The sequence below is a fragment of the Mesocricetus auratus genome, unplaced genomic scaffold, assembly GCF_017639785.1.
Source record: "Mesocricetus auratus isolate SY011 unplaced genomic scaffold, BCM_Maur_2.0 Super-Scaffold_100045, whole genome shotgun sequence".
NCBI lineage: Eukaryota > Metazoa > Chordata > Mammalia > Rodentia > Cricetidae > Mesocricetus > Mesocricetus auratus.
In genome coordinates, this window is record NW_024429222.1 from 5,609,909 (window position 1) to 5,636,527 (window position 26,619).

The window sequence follows — 26,619 nt, forward strand, 5'->3', positions numbered from 1 at the left end:
AGCAATAGGTCTTATTTTCAGCAGAAAGGCAGTGATGATCTTAATAGATTCTGTACGGGCACACTACAGCTGGAGCGGTGTATGTTCAGTTCTGGGTGAAAGAGTAAGCAATTAGATGCAGGCAGGATTTCAAACGCTTGTCACACAAGGAATAGTTATCAGCACTGGCGATAAATGAGAACAAAATGATAACATTTTGTAGGAATAATAGTGGCCTCCATCTATCTGACGAGCACTCAGGTGCAAAAGGGAGTCAACATATCCTCCTTACTCTGCCTTTTAGTCAGCTATGGCCACATTAATGCTATGTGGGCCACAGCAGCATCTGTTTATCCTGTGGGCATCTGCTGGTGAGCAGATTTCTCTGACCTGATGGAGGGAGCTGACCTCAGACTCAGGCAGTAGTTTGGGTTTCAGATGTGCTCTGTGCTCTTCTTTTTCTTCTTCTTCTTCTTCTTCTTCTTCTTCTTCTTCTTCTTCTTCTTCTTCTTCTTCTTCTTCTTCTTCTTCTTCTCCTCCTCCTCCTTCTTTTTTCCTTTTTGGAATCAATGTACCCCTGCAAATAGTTTCTCATAGTCATGTAAGAAGCATAAGAGATATGTGCTTTCAAAGCCTCTACAGGTTTCATGTTGACCAAGACTAAGTTATCCAAAGTCAAGGGGCAGGGAACTATACACTTTCCACTCTGAGACCACCAGAAGGGAGTTGCATATATTCCTATCACAATAGACTGGCATCAATGACCCTACTTACCCTCTTGAAATTGATAAGATAAGCTAGAGTCCATGGTCTAAAGCTACAGTAAGGCAGATTTGGGTATAAGGCAGTGAACAACTGAATGGTTATTTGAAATGCCCAAAGATGGAAACTCATGGCCCAGAAGTTGAACAGAGTCCATTAGCTCATTCCCAAAAGCAGCAGAGATGCAAGCCCACTATCATTTGGAAAGTTAACCCTGCACTGGGCACCTCTAGCATACCATGGTCTCATCCCATGGCCTTCTCTGATTATGCCATACTGTTTCTCTCTGGAGGTCCTAAAATGTTACAGCTAAGTGGTATCCCTGGCAGTTTCCGGAAGGGTTTCTCTCTTCCTAACTGCTGTGAAAGCATAGGTGCGTCAGACTGGGCCTTCAGCTTCTCTTGCCTCACTCATGGCGTTAGCTCTGTGGCAGGCACCAAGTCTGTAAAAAGGGCAGGAAAGCATCTCCCAACATCCAGTCTAGCTCAAGTCATCATTCCAGATGAACGTCTTACCCTTCCCACTCTATAGCCCGCTCCAGCACACTGACTGCCTTTCTCTGTCCATGTCCACTACTTCTCAGGCTGTGCTTAGACGTACATTCCCCCCTCACAGGCACAGACCCCACGCACCCTGCCCGGTGCAAACCACACCCAGATGCTGTTCTCTCCAGGATGTTTCTGTTCATGTTCCACCCAGGAAGCTGTCTTCCTTCCTCATCTGCACAGTCCTAACACACCTCATGGTACTTAGTGTGTTCATGTCACAGAAAGGATGACCTGGGAGCATTTAGCATATACATTCTCAGATCCCATTTCATGATACTCATACATTATTGTTCTGATAGGAACTTCAAGCAAAATTCTCTTAAGCAATAAAGACATTTGGTTAGTTCCCACAGCAGGGTATATGGAATTGAGTGGTTTGGGGGCGGGGGTTAGCACGGCAGGTTAATGAACCCAGGCTCTCTCTGTCACCCGTTTTCTGCCCTTCTCCGTGAGTTGGCAGTATCTCTTCCCATGGTTGACAGACAGCTGCAAAAGCTCCAATCACCACACCCTAACACCAAGAAGCAGACAAACGCTCTTCATGATGTCTCTCTCCTCAGGATCAGGGAATACACTCTGCCTGCAGACATTTCCTTGCACCTGACTAGTTAATAACAAAGCCCAGGCCCACATCTCTGGTCTGTCACTTGCAAAACATGAATGGATTGCTAAGATTGCATTAGGTCAAGTGTGAGCCATTGGTAGTGCTGAACAAAATCCAGGTTCTAAACTGTAAATAAGAAAGAAAAAAATGTGTCCGTATTTCATTCTTGCACAGCTCCGGGATTTGACCTGACTGGGGTAAAGTGGTAATGAAGAAAGACAGAAAGACGGGAGGGTACACAGAAAGGCTGGGATTGGGTGGACTGGGCTTTGTCATGGAGGTGATACAGCGTCTCAGAAGTTCATCATGTTTATGGTGCACACCTGAACAAGGCTTTATGGGATCTGAGTCAAGGAGGCAAGCTTACATAATGTCCACAGACGCAGCCTCTGTAGGGGAGCAGTTGGGAGACAAAACAACTGTGGTGGACATTTTCTGCACACACTATCAGTGTCCACACATGGACCAGAGGAATCTTTCCCATCCCTCTGAACCTGACCTAGGGAAGGTTTGCCACTCTCATGGGTCTGAGGTGTTGGAGTTCTTGACGTGGCTATGCCCATGTCAACAACATACATTTGCTTAGGGCTTCACTCCCTCCCTTTGCTAACCTGTGACCATCACAGCCATTTACTGAGCTGCCCCTATGGGACAGTAAGCTCACTAAGGATGGGCATATGTCCAGACACACAGAGGCTTCTCAAGTCTTCAGAGGCTCTGCAGCATGGGTCCAGTCACTGACCCTCTCCTCCACTGGCCCAATGCTGTCTTGAAGCTATTGTAAAATCGTCAGGTCTCCATTCCCCCTCATCTTGTTTTTAAAGCTGTCCTTATCTCCAGGACCTCCAGGAGAGTTTGAAGCTGAGGACTCAGGTGTAGGAAACCTATCAACACATACTGAGTATTTAGGTTCCTGGGGCAACATGTCTCAGTAAAGGAGATGTGAGTTAAGCACAGCTATTGTCTAGGCTTTTATTTCTCCTTTTATTGCCTGTCATAAGGTAGGATGGGGTGTGAACATATTAGATAAATGAGAGGTCAAAGCACAATCCCAACACCTAGTACCCTTGTGCCTTGTTTTGTGGAACCATGTGAAAACACGAGCATTTTCCAGGGATGCTGACCAAGGTTAATAATGACCGTGTGTCAGACCCTATTCTAGATGTCTGAGTTCAAGGTCATTTCTAGCGCAGGTCAGTTGCTCCATACTTCAGTTGCCCTCTCTCCAGTCACCTGATGCTTTCAAAACCCACTGAGTGGTTCGCAAAGGCATTCCTTGTCTTGAGTGCAGAGGGTGTCGTTCTGTTTCTCACATTCTTGTTCCATCTCTAGGGAGATCTGTGGATCTTTCCTCCAAGTAAATGCCCGTGTATTGGAAAGCCCTGTGAATATACCCTCCTTTGAGAATCATGCTTTGCTCAGGAAGCAGAAGAGCAGGAGGAGAAGGTAAGAAAGACAATGACCTCAAATGGTCTTTTCGGCCTCTCTGTTTTCACTTCAGGATGCTGTGTCACCGTCACTGGGGAGTGTCCCCCTTGTCATCTCTTCTTCCCAGGAGAATATCAGCCTCCTTTCACTTCCCCTTTAAAGTGATCATGGACTTCGTGCCCTCACCACCATGACTGCCTTGCTTTGTCCTCACCAATGGTGCCCGTTCTTATAACAAGGGTTCCAAAATGGCACTGTGAACTTTTGTGCCTAGTCACCGCATTTATCACAGACACCACAAAACTCTACAGTCCCCTGGGCTCCCCGCCTTTCATGAAGGACCAGTTTCCATTTCTACTCTGCCTCCTAAGAATAGGATCATATTATCCCCCAGTCTTGTGGCTGCTATCTCCCAATTTTTGCCAGTTCCCATTTTTTTGTGTGTGTGAAATGTGAGTTCACCAGGATGCACTCCAAGGACTGGAAAGCCTATTCTGCATGTATTTTAAACACCTGCTGAGGACACACACACACACACACACACACACACACACACACACACCTCTATCCTGTGTGGCATATAACAGTGTTTTTCAGGGACTGCCGTCATGCCTGTCATCATAAAGTAGGCATTCTTACTTCTGGGCAGATAGACTCACATCAAGCTTAGTTTGACTTGAACTTGGAGTGTTATGCTCTGGATGTTTAGGAAAAACAGTATGATAAGAATACTGGCAGGATTTTTCATCTGAAATATGAGCACAGCAAAGGAATTGGAGATATGACTACAATAAGTTTGTTGCTGTTTAACTGGGCATAGATGCATGCATAAATAAGTAGTATTGTGACTGAATCCGTAACAGTGCTGATCATACCCCTCAAGATGTCCAATATGTGAGGTCATCTGATGTTTTCCACAAGTCTCAGATTTTCAGAGAAAGCTAAGACTGAGGAAGGCTAAGTTATGTGTGTGCAACCACATCATCAGTATTTACCAGAGGGATGTGAACCCAAGCCTGGTATATGCCAGAGGGATGTGAACCCAAGCCTTGGCTGCCTTCCAGCTTCACTTGCATCTTGTTCTATGTACTGCTGCTTGATGATGCTTCCGTATGTACCTTCTGGTTAATGTTTACCCCCTTCTCCCTAGTACACCATGTCAAGGATGTGGCGCCAGCCTTTCACTTCCTGAATGGTCATCACGCAGTTTAAGCCAGGTTCCAAAAGGACATTGAAAGTGGCAGCCCTGAGCTTATGAAGAACCAAAAGCTGACTGCAGTGAACAATCCAGTAGTAGGCACGTGGTGGCCTTTCCTTTTCTGTAGTGGGGACCTCTTGAATGGCAACATGGCCTAAATACCTTCCAACCTTCAGGTAATCCCAGACAACTTGTAGATAACTGTCTAGAAGACAAGAGACTTCGTGGGGGATAAACAGATTCAAGAACACTGGTAGATGAGACAATTGGAACATAGTAGGAGCTCGAGCAGGGGGATTACAAGGTTTTCCCCTTCCTTCAGTACAGTGGAGAGAATGTGAGCTTTGAGCCCCAAGCCTGTGGATGTCCATTGATTATCTCTGGTGCAGAGAACCCAGGGAGATCCCTCTGTGAAGGCATCTTGCAGATTCCATGAACAAGACACATCACTCCTACCATCTTCCAAGGTCTGATCTTTCATGAATTTGCCTGTCTTTCTCACACAGTAAAAGCACAGGCCGGTAAATTCTTTAGCCTTCTGCATTTAGGAGCTGTGGGGAGCTGTCTTGATTGTTAATTGATCTAGGAGGTCCCAGCCCACCATGCGTGGCACCATTACCTGGGCAAGGTGGTCCTGAGTTGTTTAAGACAGCTAGCTAAGCATAGGTCTGCAGTGAGTCAGCAGGCAGCATTCCTCTGTGGTTTCTGCTTCAAGTTCCTGCTGGACTTTCTGAATTCCCTCAATAACGAACTGTGACCTGGAAACGTAAGTCAAATAAATCTGTTTTTCCCTTAAGTTGCTGTTGGTCATAGTGTTTTATTACAGCAACAGAAAGAAAACAGGAGCTAACCTCAAAGACAGCTGAGTGTAGGACAAATCAAACCTGGGCACTGAGTTAATGATTCAAATTTGTCCTAGAAGAAGCAGCTGGAACCCAGTGCCAGGAGACAATGGCCATAAAGTAGATTGGGTTCAAGTTGTCCACATCCGATTTTCAAAGATTTCCATTGCTCTCAAGTTCTTCAAATACAAAATCTGTTGTTTAAGAAAAATACATGGTAAGTAATTGTAAACACTGTGTAGGACAAATACTTTCACCATTTGGTACGGTTGCCCTTTGTTGGGACCTGAAAACCAGCTAGTTAGTAGTGAAGGCTACTTGACTGGTGCCCAACAAAGAGCTGGAGCTCGCTTTGTCAAATGCAGGCTTTGTTATTATTTGCTGGCTACAGTCAGGTGTCTGGGGTCCCTAGGTATCATTTGCTCTATTACTCCGTGTTTCCCTTCCACAAAGGAAACAAAAGAAGAGATTGACAAGAGAAAGGGAGAAAGGAAGGTAGTAAAGGAGAGAGGAGATAGGTTCCTATTTGTCCCACCTAGTAAGTTCCCAGAATGCCTTTCAGAGGAGCAAAGGTGACCCCCCCTCTTTCCCACCTGCTCCAGCCCATCCTTGGATTTGCTATTGCCCCGTGTAACCATTAATATCCAGAATCCAACTTGCAGGACACTGGTACCATCATGCTAGTCTCAGACTTGATGGGATATTTTTAAGAGAGACTTGAAGCAGTGGCCTGTAAAAGGCCAGTGGCGTTGGCTCTATCCTCATGCCCCTACTATTGTGCCAGGTGAGGGGGAAGTAGATTGTAAAATACTTTGGATGTTGTCAAACTCACACAGCCACCAACCACCTCAGATGCTTGTACCAGGCTTGTGACAGGGGACTGGAGGCATGGGTCTTGATATTCCAAATGATCCTCAACTCTTGACTGACCCTTGCTCAAACTGCTTTATCTGAGGTAAGCTAAGAATACACTTTCCTCATTTCTTTCACCCATTGCCTATTTCCTGTTTCAGAGGCCCGGTTAGAAAGGATAGCATCCTGTATTTAGCTAGTCTCAGTGATTGGTGTCAGGGAGGGTCAAAGTTTGGACAGAGCCACTTACGAGCTGTGTAGTTTATCCTCTCGGAATCTTGCTGCCGTTAGCACCAAAGTAGTAAGATGCATAACTCAACCTCAGTGAAAAACTCACTCCAAGTAACTGAATGCTGGCTTCCTGACCCAGGACGAAACACATAGGGAACATTCAAAAGAGGGTTGTTCTAACAAAGGTTGCTCTAGCATTTCAGACTCAGATTCTAAACAGAGATCTGTGTGGGATAGTCAGAGCTCTGGTGCCAAGCTCCCTGGATTAGAAACCCCTTGTTCTTCCACTCTAGCAAGTTATAAGAAGCAAGATGGAGATTGTGGCAGGATCTTTCCCATGGAGTTGTTGAGCAAGCTGAGACTCTTACTGTGTGCTTAGTACTACACTTGGGCACCATACTTGAGCCAAGGGCCAGGCCATCCATGTGACAATGAAGTTAATTAGGTGGCAGTTACAAATTCAGACTGATACGTTAGCTCAGCTTTGTCCTTGGAGAATTTATAGTATGGGAAAGAAGACTTGATGTCCATGATATTCTGCATGACCACGCTGTTCCTACCCATGTCACCCCAGGCCTCACCACAACAGTTAACTAGTGACTCCAGGAGGCTGCTAGCATTGGTGGTTGGATTGACCGAACATCTACTGCTGATGTCTCCACTTCACCTCTCTGGCAGTTTTAGCCTGCTCTGTGTTCACCAGAGTAGAATCAGGCAGGTTAATGCTCCCGCAGGAGCAACTCTCTACCAAGAGCTGGTGGGAGTTGCTCTGTAAACACCCTGCTGCCCTTCACCCCAGTGACGGGGCTCTGAGCTGGGTGTTCTTCGCTGTTCTTAGTGGTCCCTAGCAGACTGAGTCCAGATACCCCGGGCTTGGTGACAGAGCGTGCATCCGTTGGCCTCCTAGCCTTGTCTTGACGGTTACTCTTCACCTAGGGTTTACTGAAATCCGGAAGCTCTGCTCACAGAGGGACATGTGGGGTGGTGGATGCATTGCCTGCCTGGCTGCTGTGAGCAAATTCCCAGCAAGAGCAACTGAAGACAAGGAGGCTTCCAGGTTAAGAGGATGCAATGCACAATGGAGACGCAGCAGGTGCTCCAGGGTGGCTTGAACATAGGGCAACTGCATGTTGCATACATGGCTCTTAACAGGAAGTTGAGAACTTGGCTGAAATCTGGATGGCTAGAAATCTTCTAGCCCTGTCCCCACAGCTCTGTCTGCCAGCTAGGTTCCGCGCCCAAAAGTTTCATGACCGCCCAAAACAGCACCACTAGTGGGGACCGAGTGTTCAAACACATTGGCAGATTGACAGACTCTGAAGGGCTGAGCTAACCCCCACACACACACATACACCAAGTTCAATGATGTCTGGTAAGGCTGCAACAGCATGCATTCTTCTATCAACACCAGGGAAGGGACCAGGGCTCTGTGTTCCCTGTGTTCCATGAACCTGTTCCAAGAGTCCTTGTTTGGAAGCAAGCTTCCTTGGTGATGCCCCTGGAGGCCAGGAGCCATGGGTGGGCTGATGCAAGAATCTGAAGTTGTGTCTCTAGGCTATGACCACAGCCCAGCTGTGGGCTTCTTAATTTAAACACAACATCTGTGAGCAAGAGGAAGCATCTTCCATCCAGGCCAACTGTGGATCTCTTTCTGTTTCCTTTTTTAACAGGGAGGATTGTAAAAACACTTAACTCTGGGACCTTCGTCTGTGCTAATAATAATAATTAGAACAGTAGGTCCAACTGAGAGGAGTTCATCTCACAATAATGAGAGAGACAAAAGCACACTGCAGGCAAATAAGACGAACAGTAGGGAAAAAAATGTCAACCTCGGAAGGGCTGCTTCTAAACTCAGTGATTGGCATGTGAGTGAGTCAAGGTCTAGCCTAATATTTTATAGAAAGTAAAAATGGTAGAAGAGAAGATAGTGAAAACAAGATACTAGATGCTAGCTATGGCATTCAAGTAATTCAGAAAATTAATCTGCCAAAGGCCAACCTGCCTACTCTAAAATACTGATCTCCTAGTAAAAAGCATACTCCTCATGGCGTCATGGTGACATGATTTGAAAACACAACAGTAACCGCATGTGAGTATGCAGGCCTTGGGAAGATTTAAAAAGGAAAGAATAGGCGTCTCTCCCAGGAAATTGGGCTTTTGCAACAAATTTAGAATCTGCACAGATCAATGCATACAAAGGACACCCCAGCTCCTCTCTTTCAGCCCCTCCAAAACGCACATGGTGGTTTCCAACTGCTCACAGATGTTTCTGCCCCCCCAAACAAATACAGAAACAAATATTTACAGAGCTCTGAAAAGTCAACAGAAGTCACCTGGGCACAAGGTTTCCTTGCCTGGGCCCGAGATCTCTGGCCTGAGATTATTAAACAGAATGTCACACCTAGTTTCCATTGCAGGACAGGAAGGCCTTGCACCCAAAGGAGATTAGTTCCCAGAGTAGAATCATGAAAATAAAGACCACATCTTTTCAAGACAGTGTTTGCAGTTCCAAGGAAGACTGAACTAGAGGCAAAGATAACACTGGTAACATTTCCTCATTTGCCAATGTGTGCCGGAAAGCCTCAGGAGAGCTCATGGCCCCACTGTGAGTCAACCCACAGTGGTGGTTAGCAACAGCACAGTGGCTTCTGCTAGAGGCCGCATTGCCCACCTTGATTCGGTCATTTGCTGGCACGGCTTGCTTTTCCCGAATGTTCCAGACGTGAACGGGTCTCCACATTAGAAAACAGAGCAGTCACAGCTGTCAACAGTCTCTATGTCACTGTGGTGCTTTCTTTCAAAGGGCTAGAAAAACCTGACAATAAAAGACTGTGAACGGCGGGTGCTATGGAAGGAAGGGAAAGAAGGTGGGAGAGAGAAGGAAGAAAAAGGAAGGAGGGGAGGAGAATGAAGGAGGGAGGAAGGCAAGGGGGAGGGAAAGAAGCAGACAGGTACAGAAAGGAAGAATGGGAGACAGAAACAGCCCTGCCACTCTCAGACACTCGCTGGTTCACGCAGAGGGACCGGATAGCTTCTCAGTGAAATGCTGAGATTAAGCCCACAACATAATTTCCATTATGTTAATGTTGCTTTAAAATATATTGCACAGAGTGCTGCAACAATCAAATTATCAATTATAATGTCTACTCGGAGTAGAAAAGTGTTACAAACAGAGGCCTGATTACTGCTTCAGTCCATCCAATCTGCATACTCATTGTTCAGTACAGGGAAAACAAATTATCTTGTGTTGGCCCCAGTTCAAATTTAATTAAATGAGTGCAAAGCAATTATAATAAAGTACAATAGTGTAGTAATGAAAGGAAAATAACTCATTAACCTATTAATCTTTATTTATGTTCCTCTCAAATAACTATGTAATTTCTTTATCACCACATCCCATAAGAAAACGTAGAGTCTCACTGCTCGTGGCCTGCTTTAAAGATTGTATTTGGTTAAGATTTTTCGCAGCTGCCATTTGTATCTACTTTCCTTACCTTGAGGACTCATCCCTACCTTTCCCTCCCATCATGCTCCTGCCCACATGTTCATGTATATTGTCTAGGTTTTGGTGCCTCTCACGTGCCTCTGACACTTTTCAATCATGTAACGTAGAGCTCTCTGGAGGGTGTGGTTAGCACAGCAAATAACAGAGAGGCACCCTCTATCACCTATTGCATAAGGCATAAAAGGCAAGGGGGACCACTTCCGGGGAAGAGGGAGCCCACGCTTAGGGCCAGAAGGGCTTACAAGCTGACAGTATGTTTGGTCTCGCATCTCACTAAATCACTTTGTGAGGAGGCCTGATTGACAGATGAGAAAGCAGAGTGTTGGAGTTAAGAAATGTTTTGCCCAAGCCTCATAAGACAAATAGTAGCTCCTGGACTCCGAGTCCCGTCTATAGCCCTATCTACGCTCTCATAGACTTCCTTAGAAACTCTGGGGCCAATCGGAAGCAGCTCAGAATCTTGTCCCTGTGGTTCCTGCAGAGTCTGAACCTGGGTTCCAAGCTTCCCCGATAATTCCTGTGCATGTTAAGGCTTGAGTAGCACCATCCTGCCAGGTGCCAGCCACACAACTTCTCATGAAGAGTAGAGACTCAGGGAAGTCCTCGGGGACATGGTTCTTTGGAGCACTATACAGCCTGGATAAGGATTTTTCTGGCAACATGGAACACCTAGAGACAATCTCTGGCAGCCAGTCCCAACTCTGGCTTCCCTTGCATATCATAGGAGGACAAGATTAAAAGTAAAAATATCATGTGACCATGAAAACAGAGTGTTTCCTCTTTCCAGTCTAGCGCCTGGCTCTAAACCCTTCACCCTTCCTTTACGGAGAACTTGGGGAATCACCAAGAAGGGAAGACACCTTGATGGACTGACAAACCAATGCTTGTCTGGTTTTTATGTAATTTAACCACTCCTTTTTGGTGAGGTTGCTGCCAAGAGCTTTAAGTGTCATGGCTGAATATGCCTACCCAGCTGGGAATAAAAATATGCTTGGTTTTAATGCGAGCACTTCCTCAATGCTAAAAAGATATGGGGTAAGACTCTGGGGAGGAATGGAAGGGAAGAAAGAGAGAAAGAGGAGAGGAGGAGAGGAGGAGGGAGGAGGAGGGAGCTCATGGAGGAGGAGGAAGCCGGAGGAAAGACTAAGGTAAGCATTGAAAAGTGGTATGGAAGCAGCTAGGGCTGTTCATCAAAACCCTGTTAGGCACCTTGAGGATTGTACTTCTTTCCTCCTTGGCAGGAGGTGAGACTACGTGAATAGCTTTGACCAATGAAATGTCAGTAGATTTCATTTTTAGATCAAGTGCTTAATTGCTTGATTGTACTGGGCTGTCTCTCTTCTCTCTGCTACAGAGATCAACAACACTCAACATGCTGTCTGTGCCATCAACCTGTGTTTCAAAGTGAATGAGTGTCCTGCCCAAGGGTCCCGTGTTAACCTATGACAGACATGATGTGAATGAGGAAAAGTAAACTTTATTACATTTTTCAAGCCACTCGGGTTAGAGACCGTTTGTGACTGCAGCACAACTAAACCTATCCTAATTCTTACAGATACTACTCTTTTTACTGGAGACAACATTCCTTATAGGCAAAAGATGGAATGAGTAGTTTTTATTTTGTATTGAATGTTTAGTTTTTGTTTTTCAGGTAATTTAAAAAATGCATAAAATAAAGTGCCCTCCCTACCCAAAGTCACAAAGCTTCTATGTGGCAGGGCTAGGTTTAGAGCACGAGTCTCCTCAGAACTAATTCTTTCTCAGTACAGAACATCTCCACCAAAAAAGGTCTGGAGTCCATTCCCCTGCCTGCAGTCCAAGTATGCCCCCAAGTTAGCATATCTAGCATGTATGCACACACACACACACACACACACACACACACACACACACACACACAAGGAGAAGTACACAGAGAGACACACACAGAGACAGACACACACAGATACACACACACAGAGAAATACACACACAAACACATACACAGAGACAGATAGACACAGAGATAGAGATAGAAAAACAGAGAAATAGATTTGCACACAGAGAGAGACAGACACATAGAAGTATACACACAGACACACACACAGAGGTAATTTGTACACAGGAGGCTCTCTCTCCAATAATATCTACTTAACCAGTTCAGTAAATTAATTGAAGTTCTTCCTTCTTCCTCGAAAACACACCTCTACTGCATCCCACCCAGGTTGAAAACTCCTGGCAAGTGGGTTCCTTTGCAACCCAGCATCCCCTCAGCCAGGCTCTTGAATTCTTCCGTTAGGATTTATTCCCAATCTGTTTGCTTCAGTTGCAGTCATTAGTATAATCACATACATTAACATGAGTGGGAAAGGAAACCGTGCTGTTTCTGTGAAAATGAGAGTTCATTGGAAAGAGTCCATAAAACTCTAAAAACAATGCTGCAAAAATCTATCAAACAGGGAAATTGTGACGACTTACATGCAAACTACCCCCAGAATATTCCTTCAGTCTCTTAAGGCTGCACATCTTATTTTAAAGAAACATAATCTTCTAGGTAGGGTGTTGTGAATGCAGTTTATACAAGAAAGAGAAGCTACAAGTTTCCCCAGTATAATATAATATCAATTGAAGGAAAATATACCAGACGCCTTCATCAAGTAATGCATACTTGGTAGTAACATTAAAAAAAAATGCCAATCTCTCCCTCCGTGTATGTGTGCGTGTGTGCACGCATGTGCGTGCGTGTGCATGTGTGTGTGTGTGTGTAGGCACATGTACATGTGAGTGTGATGGCCTATTCATGCATTGTGAAGCCAGACCTCTATGATGCTCCATCTTACTTGTGGGCGTGGGGAGCAGAGTTTCTCACTCGCTACAGCACTACTTGTGGGCTGTCCTGACACAGGTGACAAAGGATTGAAGAAAGGACAGGCACACAGACACAGAACAGAGAAGCTGTGACTGGGAGGGTCATGCATGTTCTGATGAAGGTGTGCCAGCAACAATAGCAGCCCAGAAACTCGGAAAGTCCATTTTGTAAGTCTGAGAGGAGAAGACAGGTTTATTGCACACAGCCGAATGAGGAGACAGGTTTGCAGTATACAGTTGAACAGGAAGAGACTTAACTAATCTTGGTAGGATGCCTCCGTAGCGATGAAGTCTCAATCTGCGGTCATCCCAGAGGAGGATGCTGTGATTGACAGTATTTTCATAACTGTCAGCATTCTCACTCAGACTAAAAAGGCTTTGCGACCCCTTGGAGCCTCACCCATGCTTTGCCACACCTGAAGATCGGTGTCTGAAGATCGTGGTCCTTGACAAGGCAGTGCTGATGTCAACAGCTCGCATTCATTCAGGACTTCCTCTGCTCTTTATTCACTCTGGGCCTCCTCTGCTCCTCAATTGTACTTTGAGCAGCACTGATTAGCTAGATGAGAGGCTAGAATGGTGAGTCCCAGGAGCCACCTGTTTCTACCTCCCCGGTGCTGTGATCATGGGCATTGATTGCTACAGAGTCCTGCATTCTGCATGGGTGCTGGTGATCCAGTACTCACACAGCAAGCACATTACCTGTTGAGCCATCGCCACAGCTCCAGCAAGCATTGTTTCAACCTTCCTTGTTGAGTTGGTTTTGATGAGGATTTTTATGTTACTACCTTAGTTGCCCACATCCCCCTTATCACACAGACACACTGCACAGTTCTAAGAATAGTTGTTCACATATCCTTTATTCAATTAACTAATACAATAAGCATTTATACAATACCTGTGCCAAGTGTTGGGCTGGGGGCTAGAGAGAGATCAAGAGATGCTAGAGCCTTAAGGAAACTTAAATCATCACCGAAGCCTTAATTTGATGAAGGCTGTGATGCGTTGGGAAAGGCTAGGACCCTCTCCTCCTCTGTGTAACTCAGATCTGGGATGATTTCCTACTTGTGAACCAATGAGCCATGCACCCCCTTCCTTGCGCCCAATGTTGCCCCAAGTTTCTGTGGGCTAAATGGCCATTTTCATCCTTAATAGCCTGGACTATAATTCCATAAGTGCCTGGAACACCTTTGAATTTGGAGATAGTTTTCTCAGCCACCCTCTTCCCTTCATAGCCTCCTCTCTTCTGCTTTGCTGATGCTCTTCTCTCCTTTCCCCACCCCAGTCTGTCCACGCCCAGGACTCCATAAACCTCCCCTCCCTGTGATTTAAAGAGGAGGAGGTTAGGGCTCCTTAGGAGGCAAGAGAGAAGTTTTTGTCCTCCATCTCCACATCTGCCAAGTCACCCTGTGTTGGTGTCTAACCAACTCTAGAAAGGACCAGCAAATCAGGCTCATACAGGAGGAAGGAAGTTAGCTAGCAGGATTAGAGGTGATGCCATTCTCAGGGCTGTGCAGGGCCAGGCTGAGAGGCAGTACGCCTTTAAGTTTTGCCTTACAAGCACCTCGTTTCCATATAATCGCCCTGGTTTTGAAGCATACATCTTTTGTAAAGGCTACACAGTGAATGTTTAAGCTTCATAAGCCACGTGATCTCCATTGCTATATTCAACACTGCCTCTGGAATATGCATGACTGTGCTGCAATACAGCTTTTTTTCCTGGACAAGGGGCAGGCCTGATCTGCCGCATGGCCTGCAGCTTGCCAACCCTCACTTCAAGGGAGACAGTTGCTGACTCTGGGGCACTGCATCATCCTGGTTTCCTGTAACCCTGCACACATCCTCACAAAAAGTCCCTTTACTAAACTCCCCTCAAATTACCCACATTGAATGTACCATCTGCTTCTTGCTAGGACTTAATTGATGCACTTGGCTTTGCATTTCTCCAACACAGGCTTTAAATGCAAAGTAACAACAATAACAAAAATGAGGAAAACAGGCTGCGACCAATTTCTGTGTGATGGGGACACGGTTCTTATCACGCACACATACGTTCCCAAATGCGACAGAACGTTTTGCCCAGTGCAACACACTCATAGAGTGGACCAGAAGTGAGCAAAGCAAACCTCCTCTCTTGGAGCCCATCCTGCTGCCCCGTTTGTTGTCTTCTAAAGGAACAGAGTTCTAGTCTAATTAAACAAGAAAACACATCTTTTCACAAGGGGAGACGGAGAGCATTGTACTCTGTGCCTCAAAGAAGGCTTTAATAAGAATTCTTTTGTAATCCCTGCTTTTATTTGTAGCTTCCCCAGGCTTTTGCTGCTAATAAAAGGATTGTAAAGTTGACAAATATAAGCAGGGACAAAGAAGTTTGGGGAGATAATGCCTTGGTGAATGGGCAGGGGTTTGAAAGTGTATTGATTCCACAACTTGGAGATGATTGTGAGAAGCCAAAGCTGCCATCGGTTAATGTGATATTTCTATTACAAAGCAAAAGTCTCTATAGGAAGGGTCACATGCTTCCAGTATCACCTCAAATTATGCTCTATGTTGAGGAAAATACTTCAGGCCAATGATGTCTGAGGATATATTTTCAAATATGGACTCATACCCCCTCCCACAACCTACCATGTACTTGGCACACGGAATTCCAGCCAGTGCTGTGCCTTTATCTGTGTCTGTCATTGGAGGTCTGTGGTCCGTTCCACACATATGAGTAGCTGTTCCTCCTTGTAGTGTGAGCTCACAGTTTTCCCCTGGAGATTCTTTCATTCCTACACTCAAATCTTTGACACAGCCTGTAAGGCCACATTGGGGTGCATGTGACCAATTGTTGGACTGTGTCGCTGACCACAGAGATTGATTTGGTCATTTAGGCATATCATCTAGTTACAAGCAAGAGGGGTTTTCTAGGATAGCGAGAAGATGGACTTTCCTTCCATACTAATCTTGATTGTGGGGACTGGAACTGTTTCAGCTATTGCAGTAACACAGGGAGTCTGAGGCAGAAGTCAACAGAGTAGGGTGATGAAACTCCAAATGCAGCCTTGGCTAAATCCAGCCTTGAAGACACTGATGGGGAATAGGTAAATACACAGACACCTTTCCACACCTTCCACCAACCAACCCTTGGTTATGCCTCTTTTTAGATTCTTCACTGAGAGCATTGATAGAAGAAATCCACTCCTTGCCCCTCAAATATGAACAGAAACTCCTTTTGGCCAATGTAGGGAATTGGTGATACATATTTTCAGCTTTTCCTAGAATCCTATCACCATACAGAAAAACCTGGACTAACGTAAGGGAACATAAGACAGCATTAAAAAGAACTAAGTCAGGCCAGCAACAGTAAGCAAGCTGCAGAAGCAGGACTGCCCAGCTCGCCCACAGCTCCTGTTTGGGGATAAAAAGGACCCAGAAGAGATGTCCAAGTGAGCTCAGCTTAAATAGCTAATTTACAGACTTTGAGGAAAAAAAATCATTTAAAACTATTCCATGATCATTAGCCACTAACTTGTATCTACCCCTGCCTGGCTTTTTTGTGTCTATGAGCAATAATGTACCCTTTGTTTTAGTAAGAATTGGATTTCTTTCGTTCGAACTTAAAAAACATGTGCCTCGTTCCCCAACCAGGCAGCACTGTCAGGTGTTTTATTTTGTCTGTATCCCAAAATAAGTGACTCATCAATAAATACTAGACAATTATATGATATTGGTAGATTCACAGATCACATTTTGAAGAACAAGGGATATAATTACTGGTCTCTAAAACTACCTCTTGAAGAATGTGGCTCGCACAGCTTAACTCATTGTCCCATTTTCTGTTACTATAACGAAATGGGAGAAAACAATGTGTTTTAGCTCACCGTTCTAGGGGATCCTGACTGTAGCCCCATAGTCTGTTTGGCTTTTCGTGATGTCCTCATCCTCCATTGCACTGCAGTGGAGAAGCAGACAGAGGAATCAGCCACATTTGAAAGGGACCTGCGTGTGAGAAAGGCACCTACTCAATTGCTTTACAGCAACTTGCCATTGTGAGGACTCTACTAGAACTAATCCAATCTCAAGAGAACTGTGCTGGTCTCCGGAGGACGACACTACCCAGTGTGAGGGTGACATTCCTGTGAGCTTGCCTCCTCCTCCAGGGCCTACCACCTCTCAGTATTCTGACACTGGGGACACACAGGACCTGGAGTGGCAGAGGACAAATAGAGTCAGACCATCACACATCACACTTGTAAATGAGCTTGAGAGACGTGGCTTGCCTCTCTAACCAACACAATAGCTGGAAACAGGCACATCTGAGACATTCAGAGGATCACACTCAGCCATCTCTCCGAAGCGAAGGGAATCCAAAAAAACCAAAACAAAACAAAAAACATAAAACATCCAGGCCTCAGCTACAGAAACCTGAAATTAGGAATAATCCCTTGTCCCTTCTAAAAACAGGCCGGCAAGAAGCCCAGATCTATCTGCCCTCTCCCCTCCCAAATACTAGCTACGTACTGCTGTAACATACAACATTGCTCCTATAATTGCGTTCTTATTTATTGTTAAAAAGGCCTGAAGCCAGGCACCCACAGGGCTCATGCTCCACGTGACCTTTTTTTCTGTATCTGGAAGCCAGCAACCAGTTCTCACCAACTGAGGACAAATTGTGTGTTTATGACTGGGAAGCAGGGAAAGGTACCTGCTATTATTTCTAAAGGGGTATCCAAGCTGCTTCTACCCATTAGCAACCCAAGACCCACACCTCCATCAGGCTATAGGCTACATGCACAGCCTCTCTGAAGAATGGCATCAGTTTCTTCCCCTCTTAATGACCACTGCTCTTAGCTTCTATTCAAAAGTATTTCTGATACACCTCAGTACAGGGTGGGAAAGCTGACCGATAGAACGTGTGGAATAAGACAAAACTAAGTTCTAAAATGAGCTTTTAATGAGAATCCCCTATTTAGCATCTTATGCTTATGAGTAATTAGGTGTATATATGATTAAAATCAGGTTCATTATGGAAAGGGACATGTGCAATGGTAAAAGGATAAATGAATCTATCAGTCGAAACAGTGAAATACTCTCATTACAACCCTTAGTAACCAAACTCCTTATCTTGAACCCCATAAAAGAGGCCTCAAACAATAATCAGGAGCCTTGAGTAGCTTCATTTGTGTGGTCCACTACCCTCTTACATTGTGTTCTGATCCTTTTCATTGCTATGTTTAAAATGAACTTTCATTGCTACTTTTGCAAATCTGTGTGACCTTTCAGTTCTTTACATGAGAAACTAAGACTCTGGCAAGACCCAGGGCCTACCCTAAACCACAGGTAACACTGCCTTTGTCTCTCTTTATACTATGGGTTACCTGCTACCTCTCCTGATACCTGCTAGGTACATAGTAGAAATCCGGGACTTTCTTAATGGAAACAAATGGAACAAGAAGCACATTTTGGAAGAAAACAACCATTAAACTGCTAATTTAATAAAATATGAGTGTATTTTATTAGCCATTAAGTTGTTTCATAAAATAAAATATTAATTACCTTAGAACAATTATGTCCTTAGTTTTATGCTTTAGATTGCTGAAATATAGATACAAAATTTTAAAAAAACCCTGTGATAGTTAATCTTGATTGTTAATTTGATGGGATTTAGATCCACCATGGAAACAAAACTCTGGTCCTGTCTGAGACAGATAATCTAGGTTGGACTGAGGTTAGTGATAGCATTCCTTGATCTGGGGTCCCAGGCTGAATGTACAGGAGACAGAAGATGCATAAGTCACCTTTCTGTTGCTGGGATGAATCACCATGACCAAGACAAGACAACCTAGAGGACGAAGGGTTTGTTTGGATTTACGGTTCCAAGGGGAGAGTTCACAATGGGAGGGCAGGCGTGGCAGCAGATGGCTGGAAATGGAAGCTGGGAGCTCATGTCTTCAACCACAAACAAGCAAGGCGTGAGCTGGATGTGGGAGTGAGGCGATGAAATCTCCAAGCCCGCTCCCATGAAAGTACTTCCTCCAACAGGGCCGCTCTGCCTGGAGATCCCAGAATGGTCTCCCAAATGACGCCACTAACTGGGAGCCATTTGCTTGAATACCTGAGTCTATTCAGATCACAACGGGAGCTAAATCACAGACACAGTGTGATCAACCCTCTAAAGTTCGCTTGGACATCACTTCCCACCATGATGGGCTGTGTCACCTGGAACTATAAGCCAAAGTAAGTCATTTTGTCCCCAGGTTCCTTCTGTTAGCTATTTTGTCACAGCAATGAGACAAGTAACCAATACAAGCATTCTGGGTAGTTTTTTGTTCTCTACAAACTCTACACCTTTCACACCTACACACTATATGGACTGTTTACTCCTTCCCTTCGAGTTTGCATAGCCCTGGATTCATCTCTGTTTTGAATGCATTCACTGTGAGATCACATGTCCAGAAGGCACCCAGAGGGCCAGCCCCATGCCAGACAGCACAGCCTCAAACATAGGCAGAGGGGGATAGCAAGAATCCTCACTCTGGCTGCTGGGAGTCTGTGTGTCAGGCCACCGAAGCACCTTGGTAATTCTTCTGATGACTCCAAACTTCCATGCCCTAGGCAGGTGTTCCTTCCCTTGCCCGTAACCCTGAAGGGCAGGAAGCTCTATTGATGTCCAAGAGCCAGGCTAACTCAGGGTGCAGGGCATTCCACCTCCACAGAGCCCTGTGGGAAAAGATACAGGTGGGTCCAGTCACAAAGGGGACATGATCTACACTCTGTCAGTACAATGAGCCTCAGGATGGCGAGGAACTCCAGTGCTACCAGTATTTGCTTCTCATGTATATTCCAGCTCTTTCCATGCTCAAAAAGCAGTGACCATCAGTGCATTAAAGCAGTCAACAGGAGACCTGTCACCTTGCTTTTGACCTCTGGTTCCTCATGTCCCAACCCTGATAGCATGTCCTAGTCACGGCAAAAATCCACACTGTGTGCTACCACCAGTCCTGGGTCCCTGCCTCCATATTCCCATTTTCCTTGACAATATGCCTTTTAGAAGATTTGTATGGATTCACAGGGACCTGCACATAGATACATGTCATGCTTCCAAGGTTTTGGCACTTAATTCATGCTGTTTTTCAAAGACCGTGTTGACCATTTTCACCCTTAACCACAATTCTCATTCATTAGGGGTCTCTCCAAATGTGCACAAGCCATGCTGTCTAGCCTAGCATGTGTGAGAGACAGAAGGCTCTTGGTTTTGTATGCCATGTCACCTTTATTCTTGAGAACATGTGGCTGCCTTCATTCACTACACCACAGCCCACCAAAATGATGTGCCCTCCACTTAAAGGACAAAGTCAACTGAGCATCATTTTAACCAGAGGAAGAGACGCCTCCGTAGAGTGGAGAGCTTTATAACCCAACATGGTATTAATGACCCCACTTCAGTGCTTATCAGTAGCAGTGCATATAATCCCTTCCCAGAATTACATGCTGGCCAGTTCAGATAAATAACACAGATCTCCACCACTCATAATCCCAAATGTTAACAATTAATTTCCAAAATCCATCCTGAAAGACCCAGACAGGTCTTGCTTGGTGAAATTCTCACTAGTCAACATTTAAACCTCAAAACTTGAAGCTGTTGTCAAGACACCGCTGACTTAGGCAATCAAGATAGCAATATTCAGCAATAACCCGGGTGAAGCAGGGACTAAGTGTGAATTAATAAGTCGGCTGACACCGGGCCCCAGATGTTTCCAACATAGGCAATATGCTCTAAGTGATGCTAAGCAGATTTACATACTTAACTAATATGTTTATTTAAAGAAAATTTCCAAATCCCAAATAACATCCAGATTTCTTCTTTGGCGGCAGATCAAAAGACAGCCTATCAATAAAGACAGACTCCAGAGTGAACCTTCCAACATCTGCCTCAAAGCCACTAAACAACAGATTTGAGAGTTTTGAAAAACTTAATTGCAGACAAATTTCACTGCCTCTTACATAAATATATATGTTCGTGTCCCTGGGGTTGTTCTGACCTCATCCATTTTCGTGTTGGCAGTATTCGACACTCTCAGTCACCAGCAAGGGTGTGGCGGTTCCACCATCACAGAGAATTTGAGAGCCTGGCTTTTCATTCAGAATGAAGGATGAATGGACTTCCTTCTCTGCCAGGAAACACTGAGTAAAACTCAGGGGCAAGCATTTGATCATGGAATGCTGTGGAAAAGAAGGCTCCTCCCTCTTCCAATACCTGCTTTGTTTGCTCCTGATTGCCATTGAGGGTTTGCTTGGTCTGGATGTCCTGTATATCAGGTGTGTGTGTGTGTGTGTGTGTGTGTGTGTGTATGTGTGTGTGTGTGTAGGGTTAGGAATAGTAGTGAGTCTGATTATCAGATGTGTCTTATTGTTGTCAGCAATTCCATATAAGAAAGCTTAATAACAAAATAAAAGTCTGGACAGATCTGTATGTTTGTGAAGAGGCATGGACAAGAGTATACTGGTTCCATAGTAGCTCTTTTCCTTTTAGTATGAGTTAATTCACATCCCATAGGTGGTAACTACCTGAAATTGGACTATGATTGTTGAACACAGAGGTATTCTTCCTACCCAACAGCCATGTCTGTAGTTGAAGTAAGGACTTAGTTCAGAAAGTCACCTTGACTGGGCATCTGTTTAATTCAGGGACCAATATTCATAAAATGACACAGGGTCAGGTGGTTTAGAAAGACACAAGTCATCCCATCCTGTTTGTGTCTGCTTCAACCTTTGAACTTCTGGGGTCAATCCTAACCCAGCCACAATAGGAACAAAATGTCATGTCATTGCTGACATGCTATAGTTAGCCCTGCATAGCTGCCATGACAGTATCTGTAACTGAGCATGCTCAAACGTTCTTGTCATTATTCCCTAACCCACCTTTTACAGAACTCTCAGATTGTATCAGGTGTGACAAGTACCTTATATACAGTATAAAGTCTCCAGAAGTGCATGCCTACGTGACAGATAAGTGCTGTGACATTTTAATCGAGGAATTTGAGAATTCCAGGATGTGGTATCCTCAGTGGTTCTGGGAACCAACCCTTCACAGTTACAGAGGGGCTGCTTCTTTGCCACAATAGAACAGGGAACTTCTATTAGAAAACCAGCTATGGGGGGGAGCTGCTGCAGAGTGAGTCTTCCAGGTTGTGGCTCTAGGCCTCCTTTCCTCTGGAATGAGCCTTTCTCTGGTGTACACCAAAGCACATATGCCCACTGAGCCTCTGCATGCTGAATGTCCATTTTCACACACGGACCTCTAGTACTGACACAAGCTGCCCTTCATGGCGGGGCTGTGTTTTTGTATATCTTTGTGTAAATAGTGCTGTGTCAGTTGGGATTCTCTATAGACACAGAATTGTTAGAAGAAATACATATATGTGGGATTTATTAGAGGGGCTTAGAGTCTGGGTAGTCTGTCTCATAACAGAATGGCTGAGAATCTAGTAGCCATTCAGTCCACGTCCTACTCTGCCCTTGGAGTCCATAAGGATTCCTAGAGAGCTGCTGGTTTTCAGTCTGTATTGGAATCCCAAAGATGTTGGGTTGAATACTGATCACAGCAACAGAGTAGACAGACTTGCCAGTAAGAATGAGGGCAAAAAAAGGAAAAAAATCATGTCCCCCTTTTTGTGGGCATCTTACAGGTGCAGCCCAGATTTAGAATGATTCAAATAATATGATTAAGAAAGTGCCCAGCATCTTTAGTTAATTTCAGATGTAGTCAAGTTGATGACCAGGATTAGCCATCAGAAGCACCTAGTGGAGAACGGGCACAGAGCAGAATGGGAGCCTACTGTGTGCCTTCTAGGTGGCTTCATGGATGGATGGATGGATGGATTTTTCTGGCTCTAAAGGGGAGTGGTAACAGCCACCTCACTGGTTCTTGTGGATTAAATGAGCCAACACATTAGGTTCAGTCGTGTCAAGATCATAGCAAGCACTCTGCATACAGATCTCGGATTGCTTCTAAGATCTCTGGTTGTTTCTGTGTTCTGTTTTGTGTAGCACATTTCTTGTAAAGCAACCTGTAATGTTGCAGTGGGTAGAAGATGATGGCAACAGTGGTCATGATGACACCATAGCTCTCAAATTTGAGATGCTGTGTGTCTTAAATCCTCATAATAACACTGATTTACTATTAATATCTTGTTTTATTTATTATTTTAATCTATGTGTATATGAGTGCTTGTGTATGAGGGTATTGTATTCCCTTGAGCTGGAGTTACAGGGGTTGTGAGCCACCCAATATGAGTGCTAGGAACTGAACCCAGGTCCTCTGGAAGAACATCAAGCACTCTTAGGTTCTGAGCCATCTCTCAACCCCTGCTACCTCTTTTTTTTCTGGTTGTAACTGAAATAACACACATGAGGTCGTGAAGTTAGTAGGTGATGAAGATGGGATTCAGATGTGGGTTTACTAGAATCAAAAGTGCTGCAAGCCTACTCATTCTGCTCCTTCCACACTCTGTCCTTTCCATTGGGAAGTCTCTGACTTAGAGGAGAGGATGCAGGAAGTCAAGGAGGTAGCATGAGTCATACGAATAGCAGGGAATAGGCTGCTCAGCTAATACTGCTGTTCCTTCCTTCCTTTCTTTGTTCCTTCATTCATTCGTTCATTCGTTCCTTCATTCCTTCCACTTCAGTTAATACTAGCTTCAGTCAAATATGCTAGAAAATACAAATATCAGTGGCTGGAACAAGATAGAATTTTTCCTCTGAGACAAGAAATAAATGAAAATTTTCTCAAAGCTGGTACGGTGTGGGTTCTAGTCCATTAGAGCAGGTTTCTGTGGTCTTCGGCTGCCAAAAATAATTGGCAGAGCACTTTCAACAACGTCAAGATGTGGAATTATATCGAAGTATTCACCAACAGATGAATTTGTAGAGAAAACGTGGTACAAATACACAATGGAATATTACTCAGCCATAAAAGACTGAATTGTCATTTGTGGCAACATGGATAGAAATAGAACTGGGCAGTGGTGGCGCTTGCCTTTAATCCCAGCACTCCGGAGGCAGAGGCAGGCAGATCTCTGAGTTCAAGGCCAGCCTGGTTTACAAACAAGTTCTGGGATAGCCAGGGCCACAAAGAGAAACCCTGTCTCAAAAAGAGAGAGAGAGAGAGAGAGAGAGAGAGAGAGAGAGAGAGAGAGAGAGAGAGAGAGAGAGAAGAAAGAAAGAAAAGAAAAAGAAATAGAGTTTATTTTGTCAAATTAACTAAGGTAGAAGCAGTAAGACAAAGACCACGATCTCACTCAAATGTAATGTGAAATATTGATTTCATAGAGGTAGGGATTAGAACAGCAGCTATCAGGACCCGGGAAGGGAAAAAGGGATGGAAAGAGGATGGTTAATGGGAATAGGAGTGCAGTTGGATAAAAGGAATGACTCTTCATGTTCTATTATTAAAGGATTTGCTTTGATCAGTAATGGGCATCAGCCCCACAGCCCTACACATTAGGCAAATGCTCTACTGTTGAACTATATCTGAGTCCACTTCAGTTTTTAAAATCTTGAGATAAGACTGTGTGTGCATGTGTGTGTGTGTATGTGTGTGTGTGTGTGTGTGTGAACATGCTTGTGTGTGTATCTTCACTTACTACTTTAGAACTTGTTCAGGGTCTTTCATTGTGATGATTAATGTCCTGCAGTTCTTGGAAATTTTCATGCGCGATTTCTTAAATAATTACCTGCTGTCCATTTCTATGTTCCTTCTTTCTGGATGCCCTCCCCTCCCCCATTTCTAATGTTCTACAGCACAGTAGAGTAATGATGGTTGACAACAATTAATTGTATACTAAAAAAGATCTAGTAGGGAGGATTTTAAATGTTTCCACACAGAAATGACAGATGTTTAAGGTGGCAGATATACTAATTACCTGGACTGATCACTTTACTTTGTGTCCCTATACTGAAATATCAGACCAAATGCTTTCTACATATGCACAAGTGTGTGCAATTAATTTTTAAAAATAAGCAGCCAGGACACATGCTTTCCTGTTTCACGGAGCTGGACCTGTCTTTCCCTATTCCATGTTCCCCCTCTACAGGGTGGGGAAAGCCCTTTTTCCTCTTTCAGCTTGCTAGTGTTCAGTGGAAGCCTAGCAACACCAGATGCACAGTAGACCAAAACAACACTGTATTCACTCTGAAAATTAACTTGTCACTGGAACCATAGAGCACAACAGTAAGCTGGACCTCTGAGCTGAACCTAAACACAGCAGCTGACTGGAAAAATAAAAGATTAAAATGGGACCAAGAGTCTCCTAACATAATAACCAAGATGTCCAGGACACAATCAAAACTCATCATATTGAAAACCAGCAAAATCACAACTTGAATGAGCAAAGATAATCAACGGACCTCAGGACAGATTGAATGTTGGAATTGTCTGAGAAAGAATTTTAGAGCAGTCATCAGAAAAAAAAATACTTCAACAATCACTTACAAATTCTCTTGAAACAAACGAGAAGGGAAAGAAACTCTCAGCAAAGAAATAGAAGATTTTTTTTAAAGAACCAAGTGGAAGGTGTAAAATACATATCAGAAGTAGAAAGGACATGTCCTTAGGCAGGATCAGCCTCTTCAAGGAACCGTGGAAAGACAATTCAATGATTTCCATTTAATCCCATTGCTTTTTCCTAGCTGCAAGGGAGGCTAGAACACAAAGTCTCAAACTTAGAATACCAGTGGCAGATTGGAGTTTTCTTTCTTGAGTAAAAGGAAAGAATAGAACAAAGGTATGGTGAGGGTGATAATGAGACTCTGGGAGTGTAAACTGGAATATGGACTTACCTGCTACTTACCAGAGAAATCAAGTGCCCACTAATGAGATTGGTGTCTGCTTTGGTTCAGGCTGGCATGATCCACAGTTACCATGGTTTCTCTGTCTTCCATAGAAGCAAGTTGATGTGACCTGATGTCACAAACACCTTGGCATGCTCACCTTCTGGGAGAAGGCCACTTAATTACCTGATTAATTTGCTCATCTTAATTAACTTGTCCCTATTGTTGATAACCTTATATTGATTGCTCTGCTGTTAGTAATTAGAAAAGCGGGGAAGAAATAAATCGAGAAGTCATAGAAAGGGTGGGGGAGCTCAGACTCCTGTCTTCCTGGAATCTACTATCTCAGCTTTGAGCTTAACACTTTGGCTTCTCTTGTTTGGTGAATATCTTAGAGACACTGCTAATCATTTCTGTTTATTCCTCATTCCCTCTTGTGGAATGTACCCTTTTTATTTGCCCAGAGACTCCAGTCTCAAACTCCAACATGGCCTAGCCACACAGTCACAGCTGTTCAGACAATGGATGAGCACTTGAGGTGGGTCAACCATATATATAGTGACATTTCAATGACTTCACGCTATTCCAGGATACAAAAGAACCACAGTTTACTTTGCCAGCCAATACTGTGGGGTGTTGAAGCTATTTTCAAATGTATCTGTTAAACCATTAGTGCCCATTCGAGCTCTTTCCTTAGAATAACATGCTGAACAAAATCTTGATGCCCTAGTTTAGCTCTACCTTGCTAACGAATGCACGTATTTAAATCTTTTGATGCTTATGATCAATAGGTGTTTTCTGACAGGCGGGATAAAACTAAGCTTTTCAGACCTTTCAGGGCATTGCCTCTTCATTCATATTCTCAAACACAGGTAAACTTTGTTTCGTATCACTGGCAATTCGATTCACGCTGGGGTTTTGCAACCAGGTCTGGAATCATGAATCTAATAACTTTCCTCTGCCCATTACCATTCCAAGAACTACCCATTCCTCTGCCATGGGGGTAG

At 44.3% G+C, this 26,619-nt stretch overlaps 1 long non-coding RNA gene across 2 annotated transcripts; it reads right to left on the reverse strand.

Annotated features, from left to right (window-relative positions):
- Window positions 1-2,877: 2,877 nt before the first annotated feature.
- On the reverse strand, window positions 2,878-25,721 carry LOC121135965. Of its 2 annotated transcripts, none has more exons than XR_005873078.1 (4): window positions 25,633-25,721; window positions 5,371-5,555; window positions 5,139-5,277; window positions 2,878-3,275 (listed from the first exon to the last, which is right to left on the reverse strand). It is a non-coding gene; the product is annotated as an uncharacterized LOC121135965 (long non-coding RNA). The 2 variants fall into 2 exon arrangements; XR_005873079.1 differs by having other exon boundaries at window positions 25,622-25,701.
- Window positions 25,722-26,619: the final 898 nt, after the last annotated feature.